This window comes from Danio aesculapii, chromosome 3, assembly GCF_903798145.1.
Source record: "Danio aesculapii chromosome 3, fDanAes4.1, whole genome shotgun sequence".
NCBI classification, from domain to species: domain Eukaryota; kingdom Metazoa; phylum Chordata; class Actinopteri; order Cypriniformes; family Danionidae; genus Danio; species Danio aesculapii.
In genome coordinates, this window is record NC_079437.1 from 5,097,547 (window position 1) to 5,110,961 (window position 13,415).

The 13,415-nt window shown below is 41.6% G+C and overlaps 1 pseudogene; it reads left to right on the top strand.

Moving 5' to 3' along the window:
* Positions 1–44: 44 nt before the first annotated feature.
* LOC130216826 (zinc-binding protein A33-like) lies at positions 45–8,249 on the top strand (annotated as a pseudogene).
* Positions 8,250–13,415: the final 5,166 nt, after the last annotated feature.

Consider the following 13,415-nt stretch of genomic DNA (forward strand, 5'->3'; position numbering starts at 1 on the left):
CTGAACAGACAGCGGGTCTTTCTGGCTCAGCTTTATTATAAACCGTCAAACAGAAAGTGGAAGTTAACGGCAGACCGGTGGACACTGAGGCAGTGAAGATGTCTTCGCTCTCTGAAGAGGATTTATCTTGTCCTGTGTGTCGTGATATCTTCAAGGATCCTGTTATATTACCCTGCAGTCACAGTTTCTGTAGAGAGTATCTTCAGCACTTCTGGAGGACTAAGGGCACTCAGCAGTGTGCTGTCTGCAGGAGCATATCAGTTCACAAGCCGCTGTGTAATCTAGTGCTGAAAAACGTGTGCGAGTCGTTTTTAAAGGAAAGAAAAGAGAAATCAGAGGAGATCTGCAGTTTACATAATAAAAAGCTCAAGCTCTTCTGTCTGGAGGACAAACAGCCTGTGTGTTTAGTGTGTATAACCTCACACCAACACGACCAGCAGACATTCAGACACATTGGGGAAGTGCTTCTGTCATACAAGGTAAGACAAATATGTCCTGTTTGTGTAAATACAGATCAATATGTAGTCATAAACATGGATTTATTCGAATCTGTGCACTCAAAAAATCTTCTTACAAACTTAAAATGTGCTGTGAAGAAGTATTTGCAGCCATTCCGGTTTATTCTATAAATAAAATAAAATTATGTTATTAATTACTCGCCTTCATATCGTTAAAACCCCTGAAACCTTTATTCATCTGTAAAGTACCGATTAAGATATTTTAGGTGAAAATGAGAGCTTCCTCATCCTCCATTGACAGGAAGGCTCCCAGTTTGTTCAAAGTGCAGAACCCAAACCGTCCAAGCGGTTCCATGCAAATGTCTAACTTGCCATTTAAAAAATTTAAAATATATATCAAAACCCTTTCTAGGTTGTGTGTGTAAGCTTATATTTTGCAGTACTGTGTGCTGGATGGGCGACGCAGTGGCATAGGTAGTGCCTCACAGCAAGAAGGTCGCTGGTTCAAGCCTCGGCTGGGTCAGTTGGCGTTTCTGTGTGGAGTTTGCATGTTCTCCCTGCGTTCGTGTGGGTTTCCCCTACAGTCATGCGGTACAGGTGAATTGGGTTGGCTAAATTGTCCATGGTGTATGAGTGTGTGTGGATGTTTCCCAGAGATGGGCTGCGGCTGGAAGGGCATCTGCTGCATGAAAACGTGCTCGATAAGTTGGCGGTTCATTCCGCTATGGCGACCCCGGATTAATAAAGGGACCAAGCCGAAAAGAAAATGAATGAATGTGTTCATGGGTCACCTTAGGACCATCGGTTGTATTGTCTTTAAAGGAATGATTAGATTCCTTACCACAAGGTGTCCTGATTGGTTTTGCGAATGAAGTCAATGTCCACTCCAGTTAAGAAAATTAATGAAATACAGTTTTATTAATAAAATAAATCCAGAAAAAAGGATGAATGAAAGCAAATACAAGAACAAAACACAACATCCATTAATTCATTCTCCGCTGAGAGACTTGCAGTATACAGAAGTCTAAGCACGCTGCTGGTCTGTCCGCTCCTGCCTTTAATACAGTATTCAAGCCCTTGAATGAATGCCTTTAATGTTGTAAGTTATTACTGCTGATAAACTTTGGTGTATCTATATCAGGATTGGGTATGGGACGATAATCATTTTCAAGGTATACCTCGGTTTGGAAAAGTCAAGGTTTTAAAACCGCCAACATTTTCAGCTATACCATTCCTAAGGTGTGTGTAAGATTTTTTTATTTAGTTTTTTTGAGTTTTGTTTTTCAAGACAACAGTATCTCCAGCAGAAAAGATCTCAAAGATGCTGTTTTAAATTGTAAAGGAATCTGTGTTTTTGAAACTAATGAAGCCAGCAGAAGTCAATGATTAATTTGATTTATTTAGCCTGACATCTTTACTGCTCCAAAATATTATAAATATTTCGGGAATAAAATATATTGTTTTCAAATAGGAAACACTGTGTTGTTTTTTACCCAGAAATTTACAAAGAAGATATTTTAGAGCAGTGATCACAATATCGTGAAACCGTGATATTTTTATCCAAGGTTATCATACCGTCAGAATCTTATACCGGCCCATGCCTAATCAGAATAGCTCATAGTATATCTAAAAATGTTAATCAGCATTGGGCAGTCCATCAGGGTTGTTCTCCAAAGCCATATTTTTTAGCTTGTGAAGGATGTCTTCCTTTGAAGATAACGCTCTCATGCTTCTTTCAGCTTTCGGTTGTAATAATTGGTTAGAAGTGTCATCTGGACCGTATCCTCCTCCTTCAGCGCCAGCAGATGGCTGACCCACTTCAGTACATCATCCTTGACCTCTTCGAGCTCTTTGCTGAAGAGGCCTCTCTCATCTCTTATCTTTCGTCTCATTGCTAATAACTGCTTTTGCAAGCATAGGAATATCCGAATATGTAAATGAAGTTTTGTGTCTTTTACAATTAATGTCATTAAACCGACCAGACACTACAGCTGTTAAAGAGCCCCTATTATGGATTTTTGAGAATGAAATTGTGCAATAAATTGTGTCGCCACTGGCTTGCATGGTTCGGGATCTATAGAGCTGCGCATCGTTGGATTTGCTCTTCAATATTTGGACTCTCAGTAGTGATTATTAAACCACACTGAACTGAGCTAAACTGAACTGAACTTAAACACTGAAAACTGAACTACACTGTTCCAATTCACTATGATCTTCTATGTGAAGCTGTTTTGACACAATCTACATTGTATAAGCGCTATACAAATAAAGGTGAATTGAACTGAATTGAATAAAAAACACATGCGCACAACTATCTTGAGCATCTGTCTACACTCCCTAAGAGCATCTCACGCCTCCAAAAGCACCGCATTCCCCATGTTCATTGCGTTTCGTCTTCGTCTTCTGAGGTGCAACTCATTTATTAGAGAAGAAAAGCACCACGGTGGCAAATCCCAACACACTCAACTGCATTTCTCTGTCTGATATCTGCTCCAGTTGATCAGGAAGTGATGATTTAGTTCTCTTTAGCTGATTAGATGGAAACGTTACTTTATTTGCAGATGTTTTATGCCATATTCCAGGTTAGCGCATTAATCTCATTTACATCTCTAGACAGAAACACAGCTAGTGCAATGGTTGATTCACCATTTTACATACTTTTATTTTGTTCACTTCCAGGAGGAGCTCGATAAAGCTCTGACGTCTTTACAGGAGGAGCTAAAACACAGCAAAAAGCTGAAAGGAGATTTTAAGAGAGCAGTTCAGCACATCACGGTGAGCAAACGCAATCTGGAGTCGTTTTCATTACCGCTGTAGCATCAAGTGTTGATTTTAGATGACTGAAGTGTCTGTGATTTTCTTCCAGGATCAAGCCGATTAAACAGCAGTTTGAGAAGCTTCATCAGTTTCTCCGAGATGAAGAAGAAGCTACAATCACTGCACTGAGGGAGGAAGAGGAGCAGAAGAAGCAGATGATGAAGGAGAATCTGGAGGAGATAAACACACACATCTCAGCTCTTTCACACATAATCAGAGACACGGAGGAGATGCTGAAAGCCAATGACGTCTGCTTTCTGAAGGAGTTTCAAGGCTCAATGGAAAGGTGAGTGATCTGCTGGCGTCTCTGCTCTCTCTGCTTCTGAAGCCAAAACCACTGCAGTTCTGACTCCTGAATGTTCTTCCAGAATCAAGATCTCACAGCCGGATTCACAGACGCCTTCTGGAGCTTTGATTCATGTGTCTCAGTACTTGGGGAACCTGCAGTACAGAGTCTGGAAGAAGATGCAGGACATCGTCCGCTACAGTAAGAGTCTACACTACAGCCATACACTCTGTCATTTACACACACACTCATACCTAAGGCCAATTTTATCCAATTCACCTATACCACATATCTTTGCACTATGGGGGAAACTAAAGCACCTGAAGGAATAGCATACAAACCCAGGGAGAACATGCCAACTCAGAAATGCCTCCTGTCCCAGCTGTCGCTTGAGCGCTTCAAAGCCGTGTCGATCCGCTCATGGATGTGGCTTTGAAATGCTCCATCATCGCTGTATCTGTGTTTGCATCTGGTGAACTTCAGTGAAGTGTGATAAACTGATGACATTCACAGCCAATCGCAGTCATTTCTGTTGAGCTCGTGAACACAATAGCCAATCAGCAGTGTTTAAGAATGCAATGTGTATTATGACCGCTATCTTAATGCGCGCTAGAAAGCTGGTCAAAATCCTGCTCAAGTTGGGTATTTTTCACTGTTACTGGCTCATCTCGGTCATCAGAAGTCTCCTCACTGCACATCTTCATCACGTTCACCTGAGATGCCGTTTACACATGCTATATAGTTTGTCACACCTCTAGCGTCTGCCTACTTCACGGTTTCTGCACGCTTCACCTTTTATTCACGAAATAATGTCAGCATCTACGCTTCGCAGAGGACACCAACCAATCACATGACTTTTCCAGGGTTGCGTACACACGATTGGCTAGCTTCTGCTCTAGGGTATTTGATTTGAGCGATATAACTGGCGTCTTTCAGTTCAATTCACCTTTATTTGTATAGCGCTTTTACAATGTAGATTGTGTCAAAGCAGCTTCACATAGAAGATCATAGTAAACTGAAACGGTGTAGTTCAGTTTTCAGTGTTTAAGTTCAGTTTAGCTCAGTTCAGTGTGGTTAATAATCACTACTGAGAGTCCAAACACTGAAGAGAAAATCCATCGATGCGCCGCTCTACAGATCCCGAACCATGCAAGCCAGTGGTGACAGCAGGGAGGAAAAATCTTCACCAGTTAGCGAAAGTGAAGAGTTAAAAAACCTGGAGAGAAACCAGACTCAGTTGGGCACGACCATTTCTTCTCTGGCCAAACGTCTTGTGTAGAGCTGCAGTCAAGGCGCCGGAGGCTAGAGAATGCTGGACCTCAGCGAAGACTTGTCTGTCCCTGGAGCGTCACAGGATTCTCTTTGAGGATTTAAAATTACTCAAAGTTCACGTGAATCTTTGACGCTGACATTATTTTAAAAGTGACCTTAAATTATTAGAGGGCAGTTTCATTCAGTGAATCACCTTCGTTTGTAAAGCTGCCATGTAGTTCAGGTCAAACCATGTGATCTGTGCAGTGCGACTAGTCGACGTCAATCAAACTAGTCGACGTCACAGCAGAGCATTAAAGTCAACCGGATAATTAGTCGACTAGTCGATGCAACCCCTAGTATATATATATATATATATATATATATATATATATATATATATATATATATATATATATATATATATATACAGGGCTTGACATAAACTTTTTTGATCACCAGCCACTGTGGCTAGTAGTTTTCCAACATTATTAGCCACTCGCCATTTTCACTAGCCACAATTTTGTTATTGGGAAAATATATTTTATGCATAAATTAGACTTTGGCATGGGTTGCGGCATGCTAAAATTACTTCATTTAGATTTGAGTTTTTTTTCCACTTACCTCCTCGTTCATTTCACTGTTTTTTGTTTATGAACTTACTCAATGAGGATAAGCAAATGGGTTGTGCTTTCCTAAAAAAAGTGTCGCATTGCAATTAGTTTTCTTTCACAGGACTTTTCAGGGCTCAACACAATAGGGGTTTACCTTTTTTTTTCTCTGGCCACACCAAACTAATTATTTCCTTGTCACAAATTTTAAATAATGTGTCAAAACAAGCAAAATACTGCTGTATACACACACTTTTTATTCAACAAAACAGCTGACAATTAAAAATATATATATTCTCACGCATCTAAAACTATGCACAGTGGTGTGTTAAGTATGCCAGTTAACTACACATACAACAACATAGTAAAGCAATATTATTGTAAAGGATGCTTATTGAACTATATTAACAAAAATAACAGCAAGCTAAAGAAAGCGGGTAAAAAACATTCTGTGCGCGATAATTAAAGGATGATGCCGCGCACACGGTTAATGTTAGGCCAATTAATAATCTGTTCAACGAATGGTTAAAGCGAAAGCAACAACAACTGCTGCTGCTTACAAAGAATCTTGAGTGCTTAAAGGACTGTGGGTGCACGAGCTTCGCACTAGTTTCGTTTCCAGGCACGATTGCTTCAAGTGAGGAAACGGCACCGGAGCTTTTAAACACTCACACGCATCAAATCATCTGTGCGCGCGACACTAAAGCCCTCGTCAGTAGCCGCGTTTCCACTATCGCGCCTAAAGCGAGCGAGCCAGGGCGAGCCAAGGCCAGTCGCGTTTCCACTATCACTTCCGGGGCGTAATCGGGCCAAAGCGGGGCTTCCTTGGGGCCAGCGTCCGGCCTTTTTCGGCCCGCCGAATACCTTGGGCCAAGGAGGGCCAACTGGGGCTTCGGGGCGGGGTTACGTACAAAGGCAGAGTTTTCCTGTCAGGTAAAGAGGAGACAAGATGCTTTCCTTCCCTTACATTTGTTTTGCTATCGTCGTTCTCGTCGCTCGGCTGCTCTTTTGCGCCTTGCAGCCAAAATCTGTGTTCGAAGTAAATGCCGCCGAACTCGAATGTCCTTATCCAGGGATCGCTGTCTGGCCTTACACCAACAGACCACAAACAGTAAAAAAGCAATCGCTTCGGTGTTCTCCATCTTCCAGCTCTCGTAATGACGCCAGGTTGTGTTTGTGGTTATAATTTGAGTTTTTTGTTCCCGCTGAAGTGGGCGGGTTGTGTGACGGGTTGTGTGACGTTTGATTCGGGGGACGTTCTGGGGGCGGTGTTTGCGTGACGCGCTGCTAGCAACTAGCCCGACAGTGGAAACACGACATGATTTCGGCCTCATTTCTCAACCTCCCGGGCTATTGGCCCGGCCTGGCCCGATTAAAGCCCTGGCTCACACTGGCCCGATAGTGGAAATGCGGCTAGTGAGTGAGGAAAGCCTGTCTCACCGTGCGCATGATCCTCTCATTCGTTATTCATCTGCTTTCTTTTGCTGGTGCGAGAAGCTGTTTTTGTCAGTCGTGCTGCTTCTCGATTCTAAGATCACATTTGTACGCATATAGACAAACGGTCATAAACTAACCGTCTAATCTGTAGTGACGATGAGCCAGCACTGGCAATTTAAAGATGAGTTTCAGCCAGCCAAAGTGGCTAGTGGGAGTGGTTCTCTAACCCACCACAACCGAAATCTACCCGCATTTGACGGGTGTTAATGTAAAGCCCTGTGTGTGTATGTGTATGTATATATATATATATATATATATATATATATATATATATATATATATATATATATATATATATATATATATATATATATATATATATATATATATATATATATGGCCAAAATAATCGTGATCATAAATTGTACCAAAATTGATTAGCCAGTAGGGTTGTTGGACATTTAGTATATTCTAAATATACTGTATGTTAAATGTTGTCAATGTTACCAGTTGAAAGCTAAACTGGCATAAGGTCTTAAAATGTATGGAAAGCATCTTAAAATGCTGTAAAAGATACTGAATTTCTTTCTCTGATTCCTGGTTATGTTCATTTATTATATAACAAATTATAGTTTATATGAACAGCGCTGATTCACACTTGGTTATAATATGAACATGACAGTAAAAGCAGCTGTTGATTGTGTCTCTTCAGCTCCGATGATTCTGGACCCAAACACTGCTCATCCTCATCTCATCGTGTCTGATGATCTGACCAGTGTGAGGTTGACCGAAGACAAACATCCGTTGCCTGATAATCCAGAGAGGTTTGACTATTTTGAGTGTGTTCTGGGATCGGAGGGTTTTAGCTCAGGAAAACACTGCTGGGATGTTGAGGTGAAGGATAATGATGATTGGACTGTTGGAGTAACTACAGCGTCAAAAAGGAAGGGGGAGGATTTTTATGACTCTGATGTCTGGAGTGTGGAAAATGTGGAGTATTTTGCGAATACATCACAGGATTCACCGGACTCCAGTGCGTCCAATTGTTTTCATGTTAAACAGAATCTTGAGCGTGTGAGAGTGGAGCTGGACTACGACAGAGGAACTGTGTGTTTCTCTGATCCTGTAACAGACACACATCTACACACATTCACACCCGACTTCACTGACACCGTCTTTCCATTCTTTTCTTCTCTTGACCCTCTGAAAATCCTCCCAGTTAAAGTCAGAGAATGTTTCACCTACAATTCTGAATCTTCCTGCTTTCATCATGTCTGATCATGTGACCGATGTATTTCTGTTATGACAAAACAATTAAAGTCAGAAACGGGACTTAAGATTCTCCTTTTTACTGCTGTTGTGATGTACATCCACTTGAAACGATCCTGAAATAAAAAAAAAAATAGTAGGGCATTGCATGATTTAGTGACTGATTATGACTAGGCTCCACCCAAAAGAACTGATAACCCCTCCCTAAATGACTTATAGCCCCTCCCTAAATGACTGATTGCCCCTCCCTAAATAGCTGGTAGCCCCTCCTTAAATGACTGATAGCCCCTTTCTAAATGACTGATTGCCCCTCAATAAATGACTAATTGCCCCTCCCTAAATAGCTGGTTGCCCCTCCCTAAATGACTGATAGCCCCTCCCTAAATGACTGATAGCCTCTCCCTAAATAGCTGGTAGCCCCTCCCTAAATGACTGATAGCCCCTTTCTAAATGACTGATTGCACCTCAATAAATGACTAATTGCCCCTCCCTAAATAGCTGGTTGCCCCTCCCTAAACGACTGATAGCCCCTCCCTAAATGACTGATAGCCCCTCCCTAAATGACTGATAGCCCCTCCCTTAATGACTGATTGCCCCTCCCTAAATGACTGATTGCCCCTCCCTAAATGACTGATTGCCCCCCACTAAATGACTGATTGCCCCTTCCTAAATGACTGATTGCTCCTCCCTAAATGACTGGTAGCCCTGCCCTTAATGACTGGTAGCCCTGCCCTAAATGACTGATTGCCTCTCAATAAATGACTAATTGCCCCTTCCTAAATAGCTGGTAGCCCATCCCTAAATGACTGAAAGCCTCCCTACCTTAATGACTGATTGCTCCTCCCTAAATGACTGATAGCCCCTCCCTAAATGACTGATAGCCCCTCCCTAAATGACTGATTGCCCCTCCCTAAATGACTGATAGCCCCTCCCTAAATAACTGATTTCCCCTCCCTAAATTAGTGATTTCCCCTTCTAAATGACTGATTGCCCCTCCCTAAATGACTGATTGCCCCTCCCTAAATGACTGATTGCCCCCCACTAAATGACTGATTGCCCCTCCCTAAATGACTGATTGCCTCTGCCTAAATGACTGATTGCCCCTCCCTAAATGACTGATTGCCTCTGCCTAAATGACTGATTGCCTCTGCCTAAATGACTGATTGCCCCTCCCTAAATGACTGATTGCCTCTGCCTAAATGACTGATTGCCTCTGCCTAAATGACTGATTGCCTCTGCCTAAATGACTGATTGCCTCTGCCTAAATGACTGATTGCTCCTCCCTAAATGACTGATAGCCCCGACTGATTGATTGCCCTGCCCTAAAGGATCAATAGCGACTCCCTAAATCAGAGGTATTAAACTGCTGGCCCTCCTCCTCCCTCCTCCAGCTTCAATTCGCATGAGCATCCACCCCCCTCAGTCTTCACATCACGCGATCATAAGCATCATCACTTCAGGATGTTAAGACGGCCCTTCTTTCATTTGTCAGTCTCTGAAATGGCCCCCCACCAATTTGAGTTTGAGACCCCAGCCCTAAATGTTTGTTAGCTCCTGCCCTAAATGACCGATAGCCCATCTTACATGACTGATAGCTTCTCCCTAACTGACTTATAGTTTCTCCCTAAATCACTTATAGCCCCACCTTAAATGATGGATGGCTCCACCTTACATAACTGATAGCCCCACCCAAAAGGAATAATAGCACTGCCCCAAATGACTGATAGCACCTCCCTAAATTACTGATAGCTCTAAGTGACTGATAGCTGCGCCCCTGAAAGTCTGATAGTTCATCCCTAAATGACTGATAGCTCTCCCCTAAATAACTGATAGCCCCACCCTAAATGAATGATAGTCCCGCCCTAAATTACTGATAGCCCCTCCCTAAATGACTGATAGCCCAGCCATAAAGGACTGATAGAGCCTCCCTAAATGACTTATGGCTCCGCCCTAAATGACTGATAGCTCCACCCTAAAGCACCTATAGCTCTTCCCTAAATGACTGATAGCTCTGTCCTGAAAGACTGATAGTTCATCTCTAAATGACTGATAGCCCCTCTCTAAATGACTGATTGCCCTCCCTAAATGACTAATTGCCCCTCCCTAAATGACTGATAGCCCCTCCCTAAATGATTGATAGCCCCTCCTTAAATGATTGATAGCCTCGCCCTAAAGAACTGATTGCTCCTCCCTAAATGACTGATAGCCCTGCCCTAAAGGAGCAATAGCTACTCCCTAAATGATTGTTAGCCCCCGCCCTAATGGACAGATAGATCCTCCCTAAATTACTGATAGCCCTACCCTAAATGACTGATAGCACCGCTATAAAAGACTGATAGCCCCGCCCCAAATGACTGATAACACTGCTATAAAAGACTGATAGCCCCGCCCTAAATAACTGATAGCACCGCTATAAAAGACTGATAGCCCCGCCCCAAATGACTGATAGAACCGCTATAAAAGACTCATAGCCCCGCCCTAAATGACTGATAGCACCGCTATAAAAGACTGATAGCCCCGCCCCAAATGACTGATAACACCGCTATAAAAGACTGATAGCCCCGCCCTAAATAACTGATAGCACCGCTATAAAAGACTGATAGCCCCGCCCCAAATGACTGATAGAACCGCTATGAAAGACTCATAGCCCCGCCCTAAATGACTGATAGCACCGCTATAAAAGACTGATAGCCCCGCCCCAAATGACTGATAACACCGCTATAAAAGACTGATAGCCCCGCCCTAAATAACTGATAGCACCGCTATAAAAGACTGATAGCCCCGCCCCAAATGACTGATAACACCGCTATAAAAGACTGATAGCCCCGCCCCAAATGACTGATAGAACCGCTATAAAAGACTCATAGCCCCGCCCTAAATGACTGATAGCATCACTATAAAAGACTGATAGCTCCACCCTAAATTACTGATAGCCCTGCCCTAAAGGACTGATATCTCCTCCCTAAATGACTGTTGGCTCCACCCTAATTTACTGATAGCCGTGCCCTAAAGCAGTGGTTCTCAAACTGGGGGTCGCGACCCCTGCGGGGGTCGCAGAATAATTTCAAGGGGTCGCAAGAGTGATTTAAAAATTGTGTAATTTTCAGTGATTATAATATATATTTTTCAGTATTATAAGTGAAAGCTGATATTTTCTGATTTTATAAAGATATCACTGATGAATTCATAAAGTATTTAGGACACGTTCAGGCAGAATGCATCTTTGCACTTAAAGCGCAGTGCTCAGGAACAGTTTAAAACTGTTGTCATGTCAACTTGCTGCAGTAAACAAAGCTGGCAACGCTTGTCCCGCCTTCGCGCTTTTCTTATTGGCCCACTGCTCTAGACTGAATCATTCAGTCAACGCCTTCTGCCTTCAGATGACAGGAGATACAACCGCGAAAATGTGAAGTGCTGAAGATGAGAATGAAAACAACACTGACAGATTTAGTTTTAGAAACCAGCTAAAGCTACATATAATGGCACATCTGATTACTGATCATGTGCTGAATAAATGTTAATCCACCATCTACATTTTTTCGAAGAGTGGATAAAAGACTTCCACTGGCTTTAAGTCTACTATGATAATAACTAAAGCATTCACTGTAAAGTCTGTGGGACGGAATTTTCAGGTAACAGTTTGCCACATCTACACATTTTAAGCACGAAAGGTTCTGTTTAATCCTTTATTTAATGGCCAGACCCTGTCAGCTATATGTAAAATTTAACACCACGTTCACCATCGCAAAAGGGCTTGCACTGACTAAGATTAAACTAATATTGCAGCTCATGAAAAGAGCGGTATTGCTATTAAAATGATGTATACAAATAATAAGGTATATGTCAAAAGCATCTGTGTAATATCAGACACCATCTGTGAGAACACAGCACAGTTAACGTATTGTTAACAGATTCATTAATGAATTCATGTCAGTGCGTGCAGGGCCGGTGAGCGATCCGTGTATCTTTTGGTCACTCAATTATGCTATAAAAATGTGTTTTCTTGTGATAACGGGACTTCATTGAGACATATTTTCCTCACGCCTGCATATATATATATATATATATATATATATATATATATATATATATATATATATATATATATATATATATATATATATATATATATATATATATATATATATATATATATATATATATATATATTTGCTTGTTATTTTTGATTAGTGTTGATTTCAAATGCAATAAATCCGTTTATAAAACTTAAAATAAGTTATTTTTATTGTTTGGATATGTTTTGGTAGTGGGGGGTCGCGAGTTCTTGACGTTCTTACATTGGGGGTCGCTGGCTTAAAAGTTTGAGAACCACTGCCCTAAAGGACTGATAGCTCCTCCCTAAATAACTGATAGCTCCTCCTTAAATTACTGATTGCGCTGTCCTAAATGACTGATAGCTCCTCTCTAAATTGACTAATATCTCCTCCTTAAATTGCTAATAGCCCCGCCCTAAAGGACTGATGGCTCCACCCTAAATTACTGATAGCCCTGCCCTAAAGGATTGATAGCTCCTCCCTAAATTGACTGATAGCTCCTCCTTAATTTACTAATAACCCCGCCCTATAGGACTGATAGCTCCTTCCTGAAATACTGATAGCTCCGTCCTAAAGTCATTCCATGTGACCAGAAGTGAAGTTGTTTTGATGTGAGGGTTATGGTAATTGATTATGCGGTAGGTTAATTTACGTATTTATATATATTTTGAAATGTTGACGTGCACAGATACATCGTTTATAACGAGCACTACAACATGCTAATAAATTAAGAAGACTCCATTTCATGCCAACTTTAAAGGCAGTGGTGTAAAGCAACACACTACAAATACTCAAATGACTGTAATTTAGGACTTTTTAAGAAGTTGACGTTATTTGAGTACATTTTTAGCGCAGTATCTGTACTTTTACTCCGCTGTTTGCCTTCAGTCATTCATTTATTTTTTTCTTGTCTATGGTGATTGGCTAAGGAGAATAATCAGTTTCTTGATTCCCATCCAATCAGATCGCATATAGAAAAATGACATCAGACAGACCACACACAACCACAACAGCAGATGGTTTATCCGAGTTTGTCTTATAATAATTGTCCTGATGTAATGATGCAATACCTTCGTCACTGCTTAGAATGCTGTTACGTTATATATTACGTGATTTATTCTGTGTAAGAAGACACTTCACAGAAGGGATTATTTCAAACACTCGGCTCAAGCTATGAAGTGAGGTTTGGGAAGAAATGCCATTATATGTGATTTCTGCACATGCTATCAGG